The following is a 14,755-nucleotide window of genomic DNA, read 5'->3' on the forward strand; positions in this document are numbered from 1 at the left end:
TGGGGTGAAAAGTAATTTCTGTATTGCTGCAGGAATTCTGCCTTTCCACTAACTATCCAACCTCCCACCAGTGTGCCGTCCTCCTTATTTTGTAGGCTGGTGAGATTTTGCAGCTCCAGGTGGCCTCTTTTTCCCTACAGATAGCACAGCTAGGCCTCACGGTCAACACAACAGTTAACCAGAACTTTTTTTAGCTTGATAAATTTATCTGCGTGAAGGCATTCTGCTGCATGCGTGGATCCAAGCGGGGCCAAGGTGTGGGCTGGGCAGCATGCAGCCCGGGGCTGTGGTGGTCCCATGCTGGGCAGGAGGAACTGGCTCCCTCCCAGCAGGTAACGCAGTGGAAAACCATAACATGCAGGGTACAGTTGTGTTAATCCCTCTCAGCTGCACCACTTCCCAGCCCCACACTTTGGTTTCCACCAGTGCTCAGGTGGCCTTCTGAAGGGCACATTAGGTTACCTGCAAATGGACAGCTTGGGGACATCCTGGGCTTCTGGCCCCACCCTCAGCCTGGGCTCTTCCCTCCTTGTGGGCTTATGTGAGCTCTTTCCTTCTATCTGCTCTGCTGTGTTGTGGCTTTTTTAGGCCTGACAGAGAAATAAGAGCACCACCTTTGTTTCATCAGGAGAAACAGAGCAGCTTCTGAGCACTGAGGTAGCAAGACCCAGGGAGTGCTAACATGAGTCAAGTTTGTCTCTCACCATTGGCAAAGTAAGCAGCTGGAAGATAGTGGTGGCTTTGCTGCATATTTTAGCTACACCAGAGATTGAGAAGCTGGAATGGGAAGGTACAAAACACTGTTCCTGCTCCCACCTCTGCTATTTCCCACTCCTCTGATGGCACTAGGACAGCACACCCAATTCTCCAAGGTCTTCTGCCAGCTCCCTGTTCCAGCTTGGCTGTTTCCATCTTTCCATGAGCAGTGTAAGCCAGTCCCATTGCTGGCCTTTTATCCACGGAGTGTCAAAAGCCAGCTTCGCCAGCTCAGCTGGGAAGCCCAGAGAAATGGCTTTGGCCAGACAGACCCAACCCTAAAGCACAGTGTTCCTGGGTCTGCTCTGGCAAGCACCAGGCATGGGCTCGGCATGTTGTGGTACCTTGACTTACAATTAATGCCAGCCCTTTCAACTTCATATTGCAGCAGCCTAGGGAAGTGCATATAGTCAGTGACTGGACCTCACCTAAGAGGACAGTAACCTATTAAAACTCATTTAATTCAGGTCTTTGCACTTGTTAATCAGATGTTTTGCATGCAGGCAAGTGGTGCTCAGACAGCATAGGCAATATTGCCAGCCTATGCAAGTTCCCGTGGCTCTGGCTTTGACTGTCATTTCTGTTTCCTCTCAGCTTTGGGACACTTTTTAAAGTAGTTGCCAGGGTGTGTGCAGCTCCGCAAGATCAATGGCGAGGAGAGCCCACTTCATAGGCTGGCTTCTGGCAGATGTTTCACTCATGGTGAGCTTGGACCTGACTTTGCATTGAACGTGACTCAGTGTCCCTCACTGCACTGGGCACTGTGTAGGCACATGCATCTGTGCAAAGCAGGTGCAAACCACTGCTGTTCATATGTGGAAATGACCCTGCTCAGGTATCAGGGCTGTGTCACCTGGGGTGTTTTACCTCCATGGAGAATCATGCCTTGAGCTTCTTTTCACTCCCCTGCTTGGGTGAGAGGGACTTTGTTTTAACATGTCAGGTTGAAAACTTCAGTGGGTTAGGAGTTGCTTCACATGCAGCTCAGCTGCCCCAGCAGCAGCTGCCTCTGTGGGAATCACAGAATCACAGAATCACAGAAAGTTAGGGATTGGAAGGGACCTCAAAAGATCATCTAGTTCAATCCCCCTGCCAGAGCAGGAACACCTGGGTGAGGTTACACAGGAAGGCGTCCAGGCGGGTTTTGAATGTCTCCAGAGAAGAAGACTCCACAACCTCCCTGGGTAGCCTGTTGCGGTGTTCTGTCACCCTGACTGAGAAGAAGTGAAGCACAGAGACCATAGAGCTATAGAACTCTGCCTGTGTAGATGGGTTAACCTGCTTTGCCTGCTTTTGTAAAATACTGCAAGTTCTATGCATTTCAGAATCTGGTCTATGCATACATTACTCATTTGTTAGAAGCCTGCTGGTTATTCCCCTTTGTCTGTTGCACCTAACTGCTGTTTATCCTGATTTGGCATTTGGAAAAATCTTGTCACCCAATTTACATTAGCAGAAGGTGAAAGTAAACAACGAGGAAACAAGGACAACTGCAGATATTCCACGTGGGTAGATTACTTGTTCTTTTCCTGTGGAACAACTGTAGATGTTTTTCTTACTTAAACAAAACAAAACCAAACCAATGAACAACCAACCAGCACCGCAACCTCTGTCTAACTACCAGCTTCAGCTACACCAGCCATAGGCAGCTGTATGCACGTGGCTGAGTGATGCCCCCTCAGAGCGGGGCACATTCCAGATACTTGGCTCTTTGGGATTAACTGTCCCTTTCATCAAGTTGGCTTGGACTACTGTTGCTGTTGATCATGCAATGCAAAATCTTCCTGAGAAAGACTCTCAGGCTCTTGATTACAGAAGATAGCCATTTCAACAACCATTACATAATAAAATCCAAACCCTCAATGTTGCAGGCAGTTGTCGTAGATAGGAACTGTTTATTGATCAGGGCCAGATATGAAAATATGCATCCTTTACCCTAAGCAATGCTGAATATCTAGTGTAGCAGGATGAAAGCCATCATTTATGCCACTTGGGGGAAAGAGCTCTGCCAGACGTGGGAGGATGTACGTTATCTAACATCCTACCTAACATGTAGCTGCTGAGACTAACAAACAGCAGGAGAATTACAATGCTTCTGCTTGTGAAACATAGTGCCGGAGGAGCAGAAAGGTATGGATTTACCCCTGCCTCATTTTAGGGGTCTAAATGAAGCATTGGTGCCAGGAACACAGTTGTCCTGGTTGCTCCCTCAGAGAGAGACACAGTTCAGATCTTAGGAGCAATACATTGCTTTCTGCTGGCACCTCCCTCTCTCTTGACCACAGAAGAGATGAGCTACAGCCCTCACCTGGGATGAGTCCAGCTGCAGTGATGGAGCAGGGTGGCAGAAACACTGCCTGAAGGGAAAATACTGCCGGTTGTTTGGGGCCACTCTTAAGGAAGGGAACGGGGCAATCCTAAATGATCAGCTCAGGATTCCTCTGGTGGGGGGACAGCCACAACCAGCAGCAGTCAGCATGCACGGCAGATCCTGTTCTCTCCAGCCCAGAGATGGGCTCAGGAGGAAGGTTGTGCTGGGACAGTCCCCATGAGATAAGAACCTCCTGTGATGCCAACCCTGAAGCTACATTGATTTACACTAGGATGAAAATAGCCCTCGGAGGTTTTACACTAGTGAAAGGTCAGCCAGACTGGGACATCAGGGCCAACATATAAAGAAACAGGTGAAATAGCAACTTTTCTCCCCATGTGCTGGAGCTTTGCTCTAAAGATAGACTCCTGAACTATTTATTGGGATAATTGTGTGTCCACTCTGCCTAGGAACAGGTTTACTTCTGAATGCTGTCACCATTAGAATACTTATTGGATGATTTTGAGAAGCCTTGGGCTGAGGCCAGGATTGTACTGTCCTAACAGAGAATATAAAATATAGCCTTGTCCCTTATCCCCTGACTTCCATGAGCTTGCTCACAGCGTGTTCCCTGTTAACACTTTCTATGAAAACTGGCCAGATCCCCATCTCAAAGCTGACGGGCTCCTCAGTGCCAGCAGAGCTGACATCCACGTGAGCTGCACAGATGGACAAGTTCAGTGCACCTCCTTGATGCCAATGTGTGCAAAGGAAAAGTCAGCTTTTACTTTCCTAGCTGATGGTGCTTTCCCTGGAGGCAGAGGGACACCCTGCAGTTACCCACTCCTTCCTCTGACCACAGAAAGCGGCTGCCAGCAAGGAGGAGGGAGAGCAGAGAGGGGGTGGCTTCAAGGAGGATTTGGAAAAGCTCCAGTCATTGCAAGACCAGTACCATGCTGAAGAAAAAAAGGCGGGTGGCTCATTAAACCCAGCATGGCCAGCAGTGCCAAGGTGACAAAGGGCATTTTCCTGGCAGTCAGCCTCGAGCTTGTAAGGTGTGGGGGGGCAGCTGCATGTCAAAGCAGTGGAGGTGAAAGTGTTCATCGCTATGAATATATGTAGAAAGCCAGTCCCCAGGAGATGATCAGTGGCTTTGAAGGTCAGAGGTGCTCTAAATGTGTTGGTGTGATTGACAGAGCTCACAGTCCTATTGCCCGATCCACACTGTCCTCTGCCCCTTCTTCCAGCCACCAGGCTTTGCAGTTTGTAAATCTGAAAGAGTGCTTCTGTTACGTGCTTTAGCACCTGGCCATCCACTATGGTCAACATATTGTTTCTAAAGCAGTTTGGTCCAGAAAAGATCATGCTAAACTTTTCAAAATACACGTTTCTTTCCTCTAGTGAGAAAGGCGGCTGGCCCACTATGGATGTATAGCCATAACATGGATAATCACCAATGGCTGCGTGTCTTCTCTTCCTCCTCCTCTCCCCATGAGCCTGCATGCACCTTCCTGCAACTGCACTGGCACGTGTGCTTTGGCCAGGCCTGGTGCTTGCTCTGGTGGGTCCCCACAGACACTTGTGCCACCACAGCCAAGAGCACAGCACTCTGGAGCCCTGAGGCAAGGGCAGAGAGCGGTGAGGTGGCAGGAGCAGAGATGCCACACATGGACTCAGCAACCTGCCTGCCACAGAGCCTGCTTGTTCCTTGTTGCCTTGGAGATGCAAGCACCTGGGCTGGAGAAATGAGCCATTTAACTACTACCTAACATCAAAATGAAGAGTGCTGTTGGAAAACTGGCAAGTATTAAGCAATGCCCAGGGGCAGCTGGAGAAACAGAAGAGGATTTTGTGTTTTGTGCAGCACTGTGAGAAAAGGGAGTGACCTTCCTCAAGGGCTGGGAGACAGAGGTTCAAAGATTTGCCTCCCAGTCTGTGCAACCCGTGAAACACCCGCTTGTGTAAGACCAGATTCCAGGAACGCCTTCCTGGGACACCACGGGCAGCTGCTCTGGGGACCGGAGTGGGGACAGAGATGGGAATTGATCCCTTGGAGCACTGTGCCTGCTCTGCTTTGCTGCAGGCAGCAGGCTCTTTGGAAACTAAAAAATACGCTTCATGATGAAAATTGGCAACATTTGCTGCCGTCTTCCTTTGTGGGAAGCCTGCTTGGTCAGTCCTCTGGTGACTAGGAACTTTCCTCTAATTTCAGGGCTCGGTCTGTCGATGGCCAGTTTGACCTGGGTCAGATTGTCATTCAAGTTGAATAGTTTGCGATTTTCCCTACTGTCCCCCCACGGTGTTTATGGAGAGAAACTGTAAGCTCTCTCATCCTTTGCTTTGCTGAAATTCTTCTCATATCTCACAGGACAGGCTGTCCATTCCCCATAATTTTCCTGGACATCTTTTCACAACACCTGTTCCAGTTTGAGGGCTATCTGAAAAAAGACCTAACTGGAATTGTGTACAATATTCCAAGTGAAGTTTCTCCAGTGCCTTTTTACAATGCTATTGGCATTATTTCCACCTCTTTTCCATCAGACTTTTACTACAGCATTTGATTCTATTTCTATAACTCCATCTCTCAGGGATCTCTGCATGTGATATCCACAACTTCTTGAGTACGGGCAACACCCTCCAGCTTTCTGCTGTTGACAGGTTTCATCACACATCAGTCATGTTTCACAACACTCCTGTGTTTTTAATATCTAAACTGTCAGTAAAAATATTGAAAGCCTAAGACTGGTCTCTGTGGAACTCCCTTGTTCCAGCACAGCACCTTTCAAACATTACTTCTTCCCTTCAGGCAGTTTACAACCTCTTTACAATTTGCCTCCTAATCTCCATCGTCTGCAGTTTGCCTTTTAATCACCCAAGTAGTGGCACTGAATCAAATGCTTTACTGAAGTCCAGTATGTGAAACCTACTGTGCTTCCTCTGCCAAAGAGATTGCTTAGTTTGGCATGATCTGGTTTTGAAAGACTCATCTTGCATCTTATCCTGTTTCCCAGCTACTCATTACATGCAATTTGTAATTATTCATTCCTCTAAATTTGTTCTAAAGGTCTTAACACGCAGTTGGCAGGTATCTGGTGAGGACATGTTCCATACACTTTCTCATAAATCAGATACGGGATTTTTGCCTGACAGATCTAAATAACATGCTATGCCTACTTGTGCTTTCATCAGCTTTTGACATGGACTATTTTTAACTCTTATCAGTCAAATGAGTGCTTGCTCCTGAAGGTGTATGCAGATTCACTGACCTTGTTAAGTAAAGGCTTTATGTGTTTTCACATACTTTCTACTTTAGTTTTCAGGTTGTGCACTGTGTGAATGCTTTATGCCTTCAGGCCCTGGGGAGAACGCCTTGTAAAATTTGCAGGGAGTTGCTTGGCTGACTGTAGAATATAAAATTAGTGTTTGAAAGGGGAGAGCAAACCAGCCAGGGTAAATGTAGTGTTTCTCCTTGGAGTCATTCAGGTTCTTTGAGAGCTGCAGTGTTGCAGGAGCAACTCAGTGTCAGGGGAACACAGGAATTTGTTTTCATCAGAGAGATGCTTTCCCTGCCAAGCTGGCAGCAGCTAGAGGTGAAGCCTTAACAGGGAAGCACTTTCATAGTCCCTGTGCTAGGAGGAGGGTCCTCCCTCAGTGACTGAGTGACAGAATAGGGACCTTCACCTTCTGATCCTTTCCCATCTCCTTTCTGCCATGTTTTGTGTTGTTGTTGTTTGGTTGGTTTGTTTTGTTCTGGGGTTTTTTTGTGTTTGTTTCCCTCCCACACCACCCCCTCCCGCCCCTCCTCCCCTTGTTTAGGGAACTCTTGTCATTTTGAAACTACAGTAATGTTCTTCACAGTGTTCTTCACAAGCTCTCCAAACATCTCTTTAATTACCAAGATGCTGGATGGCAGTGAACACATGTATCCCTGAGGATTTGCACGTTGCAAGGGCAGAATTCACAAGGTGAGAAAAACAAGTGTTGTGTAACGCTCAGTTTACCAGCACAGCAAAGCTAAAGTTTCCTTCAATCCTCAAGCTGTTTCCCACAGCCATTCTGAGGATCACCTCCATAGCCTGCTCCAAGTTCTGGGAGATTCTGGAGGAAGTTCACTTCTAGCTTTCACACTGCATCAAGGCTCTGTAGTTCATGGATCTAACATCTAGTGGGCTCTCTACCAGTTAGCTGATCCACTGTAGTTCATCCACCACAGCGGGGGAGAGATTCCCTGAGGTTAAGCATCCAATTTAACAATCCTAGTGGAGCACAGCCCAAGATAAGAGTCAGAGGGGAAGCTGATGGCTGGCCTAGTGATAGTGTTTGCACTTTTGCAAGTGGTCCTGGTGTTGGAGGGTGTGTTCCCCAGTCATGTGAGGAAATAGCAAGGAAAATATCTATTTGAAAGGCTGAAGGGGAGGTCAGTGAGATGAGCATTGCAATTATTTGCAAGAATGGGGCCTTCCAATGTTCTCTCTGTACAGGAGGATACAGGCACTAATAACGTGGGAAAAGACAGCCATTGTCCTGCGGATTTAGAAGTACACCAAAACACTTTATGCCTCTTAAATTCTATTCCAAATTCCCTGCAAACAGGCTAAAATTTCACTGCCATGGGTATTTATGGGACAGTTAAAGCACGATAATTCCTGCTTTGAAGGGTGCTGTCTACTGGTACTTGAGATATTGCTGTCAGATATCCAGTATAATCCACTTCTCACGCTGTCAGGTACATAATGCAGATGTCTGTCATCATGAACCAGTTCTATCCCAGACCAGTCTCTTGAAGGTGTTCAAGTTGCTGACTTGCGATGTTGCTGCTTTAGTCATTATTGTGTTTCCTCACGTTCACCTTCGTTTCTTTCCTCTTCATGTTGAAACAAGGCTTATTGAAGGACCTGGTTATCTGGCACTCTCAAAATATGGCCAAGGTCAATCTGTTTTCTCCACTGTACTGTTTGTACAGCTGTGGGTAATCACACAGGTTCTGAAATCTCAGCATTCCTTTTGCTCTCTGGCTGCTTTCTGATCACTGTCCCCCACAGGCATCCGCACTGAAAGCACTTTGATTTCTGGGGAATAGACATGTTCTTCCAAGATTTCAACTTGTACAGGTGTATGTGTAATGTATTTTTCATAACAGTGGCTCAAAAGAGCTTATAGGGAAGCTTAGCATTGATGCTGATGACTTCCATATGGGATGTATACTTTTCATGGAAACAGAGAAAAGATTCTACTCATTTTGATACCATATACGTAGACTGGTGAGTAGAGACGTGCACATCATGTATAGGTATCCTACAAAGCCCTCTGCTTCAAGCTTACTCTATGTTATGTGTTCCTCTTACATAGCCCATGGTAAATTTAGGAGTGATTAATAAAGGCATTTAGCATTGAAAAGGCATTAGGATTAATGTTTCAGTTATTACAGTTTTCTAAACAAGTATTGATTATCTGGGATCTGTTGATATAAATAGATTTTCCTGGAGGACAGAAAAAATAAAAACTTCATGCTGACTTTTAAAATGTGAAGTTATAAATGTATATCAAACCTTTATTAGTTTGCTCTCAAGGGCCTTTGCACTGTGACAGAACTATAAAACAATCAGTCTGTAATGAGCACAGTTTTATTATGATTTCATTTTTCCCGGTCAGAGCTGATCACACAGCAGAGCAGTCAGGGAGAGGAGGGCCAGAATTTTGGAAATACATAATCAAGTAACAGACTATGACCAGGTCACAGCATTGGCATGTAGCACAGAGGTTTTCAATCTCACTGCCCTCAGCATCTTCAAGGTCATCATCCATGACACAAAATTACAACCTTAGACTAATACCTCTTGACAAAGTCTCCAGCTCATTTTCAATGGACTAAGGTCTGTAGCAGTACTGTACTTCATCTACTTGTCTTTAATTCTTTGTTTTGATGCAACTCAGTATAGGAAGAGAATTCACCCTCCCCTGTGGTCCAACATAAACCTGGTTTCTGTGCCTGGGCTAACACATCTTTGCCTTTCTCCAGAGTATGAGAAGGCTCATGGGCCCCCCATGGCACAGAGGTAGAGAATAAAGTCTTTCGTTGCAATACGGAGACATTGTTCCTACAGCACCTAGGTACGAAAAGGCAGAACTAACTCTATATCAGCATTTAAACAACGAGGTGAAATCCGGTCAGTACTGGTCACCATGACTCTGTGGAGCAGAAGAAACTTGAATGAAAGTAGCAGGTAGGTGTGGGAAGGTATGAAGCCATATGGGAAGATAGGTGGAAGACCACCAACACACTTTGAAGCAAAGGCTTCTTCAACACAAATCTGTAACTGGTACCCCCTGCTCCTGACCCCTAGTAATATGGTCAGCATAACTAAAGCCATTTGATAAGGCAAATGGCCATTCACTGTCACCAAGCTGGCCATGTATCAGTCTCCTTTCCCCTTGTCATAAGGCCTTGAAGGTCCTGGGCACCAGGCAGATTTCTTGCCCCACTCCCTATCAGCCGCAAGGTTCCTGGGTGCTGGGCCGACTGCTCCTTTCCTTACCAACCTTGAAGGTCCCAGGCACCCAACCAGCCAGGTTATGATGACCCTGTCACAGAACAGGGAAACCTGGCAGCACACAGAAAATCTGGAAAATCAATCAGTTACAAGTGGGACTTGGATCAGAACTGCTGCTGGATGGCAAAATCCATCATATCCTGGTGGCCAGGGATGCCTCCACTGTCATCTGCTTCCTCCAAGGATCGGATGACTCATATTCTTTTATGCATTTCAAGTCTAGGTTATGATTATTTTATGGATAGTGCAAGCCAAGTATTAAGATTTGACCCAATCTGCAGAGGGTCTAGCTAAGTTAAGCCATACTATAAATTCTGTGCTGTGCTACTTATAAAATTATGGTACACTGGTTATGATTACAAAAATCATGTGCTACTCTGATCATAAAATTGTATGCTATTCTGATCATAAAATTCTGGTAAAAAAAATAAAGCTTTCATTGTAACTACAACTTAGCGCTATCATCATTCTGCCCAGGACCCCCATAGTGGTGGGTGGCAAAATCCCTTCACATAAAATCTCTCCTGGCTCAGCTGGGAATAAATCATCTCAAAGTCATCTCATACAAATAGCTGGTGCAGATGTAGCTTTTTTTGAGCAAGGGAACCAGATTTACTCCAGTATAAATATATCAAATAGCTCATCCTCCAGTCTAATAAAAAGGGATAAATGGCTCTTCAGCTCTGCATTGGGGAAGGGGTCTACTAAATGGACTGGTCAACCACAGAGAAGACAGAGCCCAACAAAATCAAAGACGGTCCCTGAGACCAGCAGGACCAGCAGAGTGTGTGCTCAAGGAAGCACTTGTTAATCTCCATTTTTTAACCCAAGTCACCATAGCCTTTCCACATGCACCAGCCGCTAATGTTAATGTTGCAGAAGCCAGAGGCTTTTGCACTGAAGTGTGTAGGAGGGATGGGTATTTAGTTTGTTTCTTTATCCCGCAGAACAAGGGAAGGTTCTCGTTTGGGTTTGGAGTCTGTCACTGGGAGTGGTTAATATGAGGCACGCATGATAGCTTATGGGAAGAAGGTTCCCCTAACCTGTCATTTCTTGTGTGGGTGTGTTTTGCCCTGGAGCAACCTTAACTGCTTTTTAACAGAACTTTTTGGTGGGAATTGTTAGGAAAGCATTTCTCTAACTACCTGATCCTTGCTGTGTTTCTGGCCCTACCTATACCACAGCATAAAATATTCTGTACATTGGGAATTCTCAAAGCCTGATAGTCAACTCAATAGTACCCAATTTAAACAGAATTATTCCTGATTTACATGGGCACGAATGAGGGTTTTCCATATATAATGTAGTATTTTGCCTCTCTCAGATGTAGACACAAACACCATTCTCAGACTCCTTATAGAGGGTTAACTGCAGATGAATCTGATAAACTCTTTTGCTAAGAGCCATTACCTCAAAACCGCAGCATTGAAGAGGACCAACAGGGTGAAGGAGAATCTGTATTTGGCACTGATTATCCAGGGGGTACTGAGGGCCGTAGGTACTGAAGAGCACCTGAGACTCTTCAAGGTTGGTAGGGGTCAGAGACCTATGTAGGTGTAAAAAAAATATGCAGATTCTGCTGTTATGTGGTTGGATATACCATTTCTGATGAGAACTGCACCTTCAGGCTCTCTCACTTTTGTGACTCACATAGCTGAAGGAAATGTTTTGGACTTGCTTTTTTCGCAGCTCTTACTCCATCAGCATCTTTCCCTAAACTACAACAAACCATAACTTTAGCCCACACATTTTTTATGTCCTGCCACTATGGTGGAAAAGCTCAGCATTTCATCAAGTGGGCCAAACCAAAGCATCTACTAAAAAAAAAAAAAAAAAATATATATATATATATATATATATAACAGTGTATCATTTCAGTTATAATTTGCAAGGGGCTCAGGCACAAAGAGGAGGAGAAACGTTAGTGTCTGCACTTTGCTTCTACTGCATTAAGGGTGTTGGTGTTGATGTATTAATAGATGCAGAATAAAGATATTCTCACCTTGAATTCCTCCAAAGCAATTCTTTCATGTGGTTGCCTCAGTAGAATTAAATTGTTATGAAATAGCCACCACACCCACCCAGGCATAAGCCAGGCACTAACTGTTCATGTTTAGAAACAAACTTTCCCCATGGGTACATTATTCATAGCCGGTCACTTGCCAGTTTTCCCTTGGAAGATATAAACTAAACATTAGGAATAAATCTCTCTCATTTTTTTTTTCCAGCTGGATGTTGCAGCAAACCTTTAGGTTCTCCCAATCCTTCTCTTTGCCACTCACTTATTTACAAGTCGGCTAAATCGATGGTGCATTCCCAAAATCTTCCCGCTGATCCACTCAAAGGCTGAACCATGGTGGATTAGTACTTGGGAGGATCCTGCTACTTCCAAGAGAAATCCCAGATTCAATTGGCTGAAAAACATTTGCAGCTTTCAAACATTATTCCAGGAAAAGAGGAAATCATCCTCCCAATCCATCCTGCCAAAAGACTATGGGCATCTCTGTTGCCTGAGAAACATAACAGGTTGTTGTTATAACAACTTGAGACCAGCTGACCTCCTGCTTCCTTTCGTCAACCAGCTGCAAAACTCCTTGGTCATGTAACAGGCTCGAATTGAACATCTGACCCCAGTTTATACAATTCCCCTGTGACCGTTTCGTAAGCTTTTTGTCACTTCACTTCACTCAATTGTTTGTTGAAAGCATTCACAGTTATATTGGCTAATGTGAGTGTTTCAGTATGACAGATAGCCCCATGGTTAAGCCCTCTGTCTCCACAGCAACCTCACAACCTTGCTTGAAGAGTACGTCATGTCATGAGATAAAACAAAAACCAAAAGGATATGTGGAGGTAATTCCAGCTCTAACTACCCATAGTGCTACAGCTTTAGCAGAGGCTTCAGGAGATATTCCCAGGCTGGGTATTTAAACACAGGAGGGCATCACGAAGATAGCATTTATCGCTAAAGCTGTACAAGCCGTACAGGTCCATGAAGAGCACATCGTGAGGTCTGCCAGTGTACCCAAGGATCTTAAACAGCTTCCAAAGAGCTACATTGAAATGATTGAGGGCATGAAGATATGGTGATTTCATGTGCCTGCCAAATCACTTGGGCCCTAGCTCTGTGCAGCTCCATTACTTGAAGCTGTAGGTGTTGAAGCAGCTTCACTAGTGTGGTCCTTGAGTTGGACCTGCCACCACTCCTGTGTCTGCCCTTCACAGTGCTCAGTCGGTATCAGGGTCCAGCTTTTCCAGAGAAGGAAAGATTCATTCCCCACCCCCTTGAGCATCATTTCAAGGTGGTTTCTGCTGACAACACTGCAGCAGAGCAAAAGCCTCACGAAGGAATATTGTGTAGGAGTGTTATTAAAGCAGGTCATTGCCCAAAGCAGCAGACCTCAGGGATAAAATGAACGAGGAAGTTCCTGCCTCCTACAGTGGTTGTTTTCAGTTGGTTTGCCCACTCAGAAAGGCATAGATCATATCTGGTGCACCTACTCATGCTCTGTGCTCACAACCGTGAGTCTTAAAAAACACTTTTTTTCCATATGAAAGCTGAGTTACCAACCTTGTCTTAGGATCTGGGGCACAATCATATGCAACCCATATGCAACATCGCAGTGTGACCTTGAGTCTCTGAGAAAACCTCACTGGTTTGTCATTAGTTTGGATTTTTTGCCCTATCCTAAATCCTTGCACCTCCTTTCTGTTACCATTTAGTCCCTCAAAATGTTGCTATTCCTCCTCCACACTTATACAGGTGCTGGTGCCATTCTCTTCAGGCATAAGGAAAACATAATTGGAAGGGGAGGGGGAAAAGTATAATTACCGGCTATAAGAAAGGAAAAGATACTGCAAAAGAAGTTTAACACTGCCACATTTAAATGGATTATCTCAGAAAAAAAAAATGAAACAAACCAACCACAAACAAACACAACAAAAACACGCACACACACAAAAAACCCAAACCCACAAACAAACGCCACAGTTCTTATTCATTACAACATTTCCAGGATGTCAAGCAAGCTGTTGAGAGTCTCTGGGCAGGTGCAGAGTGTCCCTAAATCCAAGAGGAATCGGGGAAAGAGCAAACCTTCACTTCCCACAATCAGCTGAAAGTTCTCTACTGCTGGGAAACATTTGAATGCTAGCACTCTTTCCACTACCCTGCAACATCAACATAACCAAAATCACTCTGCTTTTTGTTCAAATAGCTGCCAAAAACAAGGAAATAGCAGTTAAAAAAAAAAAGTATGTGTTTCCAAAAGCAGTTTTGTACATCTTCTAAAACAAAAGCCTGTGCTTAAATGTGTGCAGTGATAACACTGGCACAAATCATTTCATGTTCTGATTTTGCTACATAGAAAGCTGAAAGCTCCTGTGCAGCTGGCAGAGCAGCAAGCAAGCTGTTGCACAAGTCAATATGTAGATCAGGCCTGAGGAAGTTCTGCCAGGATCCTCTTTGTACTCTGTTTTTCAAATGTGATTAACATCTGTTTTCTTTGATTAGGAAATTGGAGAGAGACTTTATGTTATGCTTCTGAGTAATTTTGAACACTCCACAAAAGAGTCACATGTTCTAGATATTTGGAAATACCAGGTTTTAGCAAGTCTTGCTTGGCTGCCCACAGACTGTTAAATGCTCCTTGTCAAAGCTTTTCTCCTCTACTCTCTGACTTAGGTGATTTGTTGTCCTCCTGAATCTGTTGACAGACTCACCTGATATTCAAGTTTGCTATTAGCTGTATTTGTTTATTTGTGAAACACAGAGGCCTGAGCCAGGGCTGGTGTCCCTGCTCTGTGAGAACTCCCAAAGGCTGAACTCTGCTAACGCTGGACTCCGAAGCATTCACATCTCACAGCTGGGCTTATCTGGTTTCTCATAAGGTGCAAGTTCCACCCAAAATTTTTTCCCTAGTCAGGATGTTTATAATCACTCCTAGAGGCTCTTTCCCTCTGTCAAATCAGATTGACCAATTGACCGACAGATTAAAAAATTATTAAGGGTGGGGAGGAAGGACAGACACACACGCACACCCACACACAAAGCCTGTGAGCACTCCGCCTTTGTGCTCATATGGGCTTTGTTTCCTTGGGAATCCAGCTACTAGAACAGGCAGCAGCTGTGACAAGA

Source organism: Caloenas nicobarica, chromosome 3 (assembly GCF_036013445.1).
Source record: "Caloenas nicobarica isolate bCalNic1 chromosome 3, bCalNic1.hap1, whole genome shotgun sequence".
Lineage (NCBI taxonomy): Eukaryota > Metazoa > Chordata > Aves > Columbiformes > Columbidae > Caloenas > Caloenas nicobarica.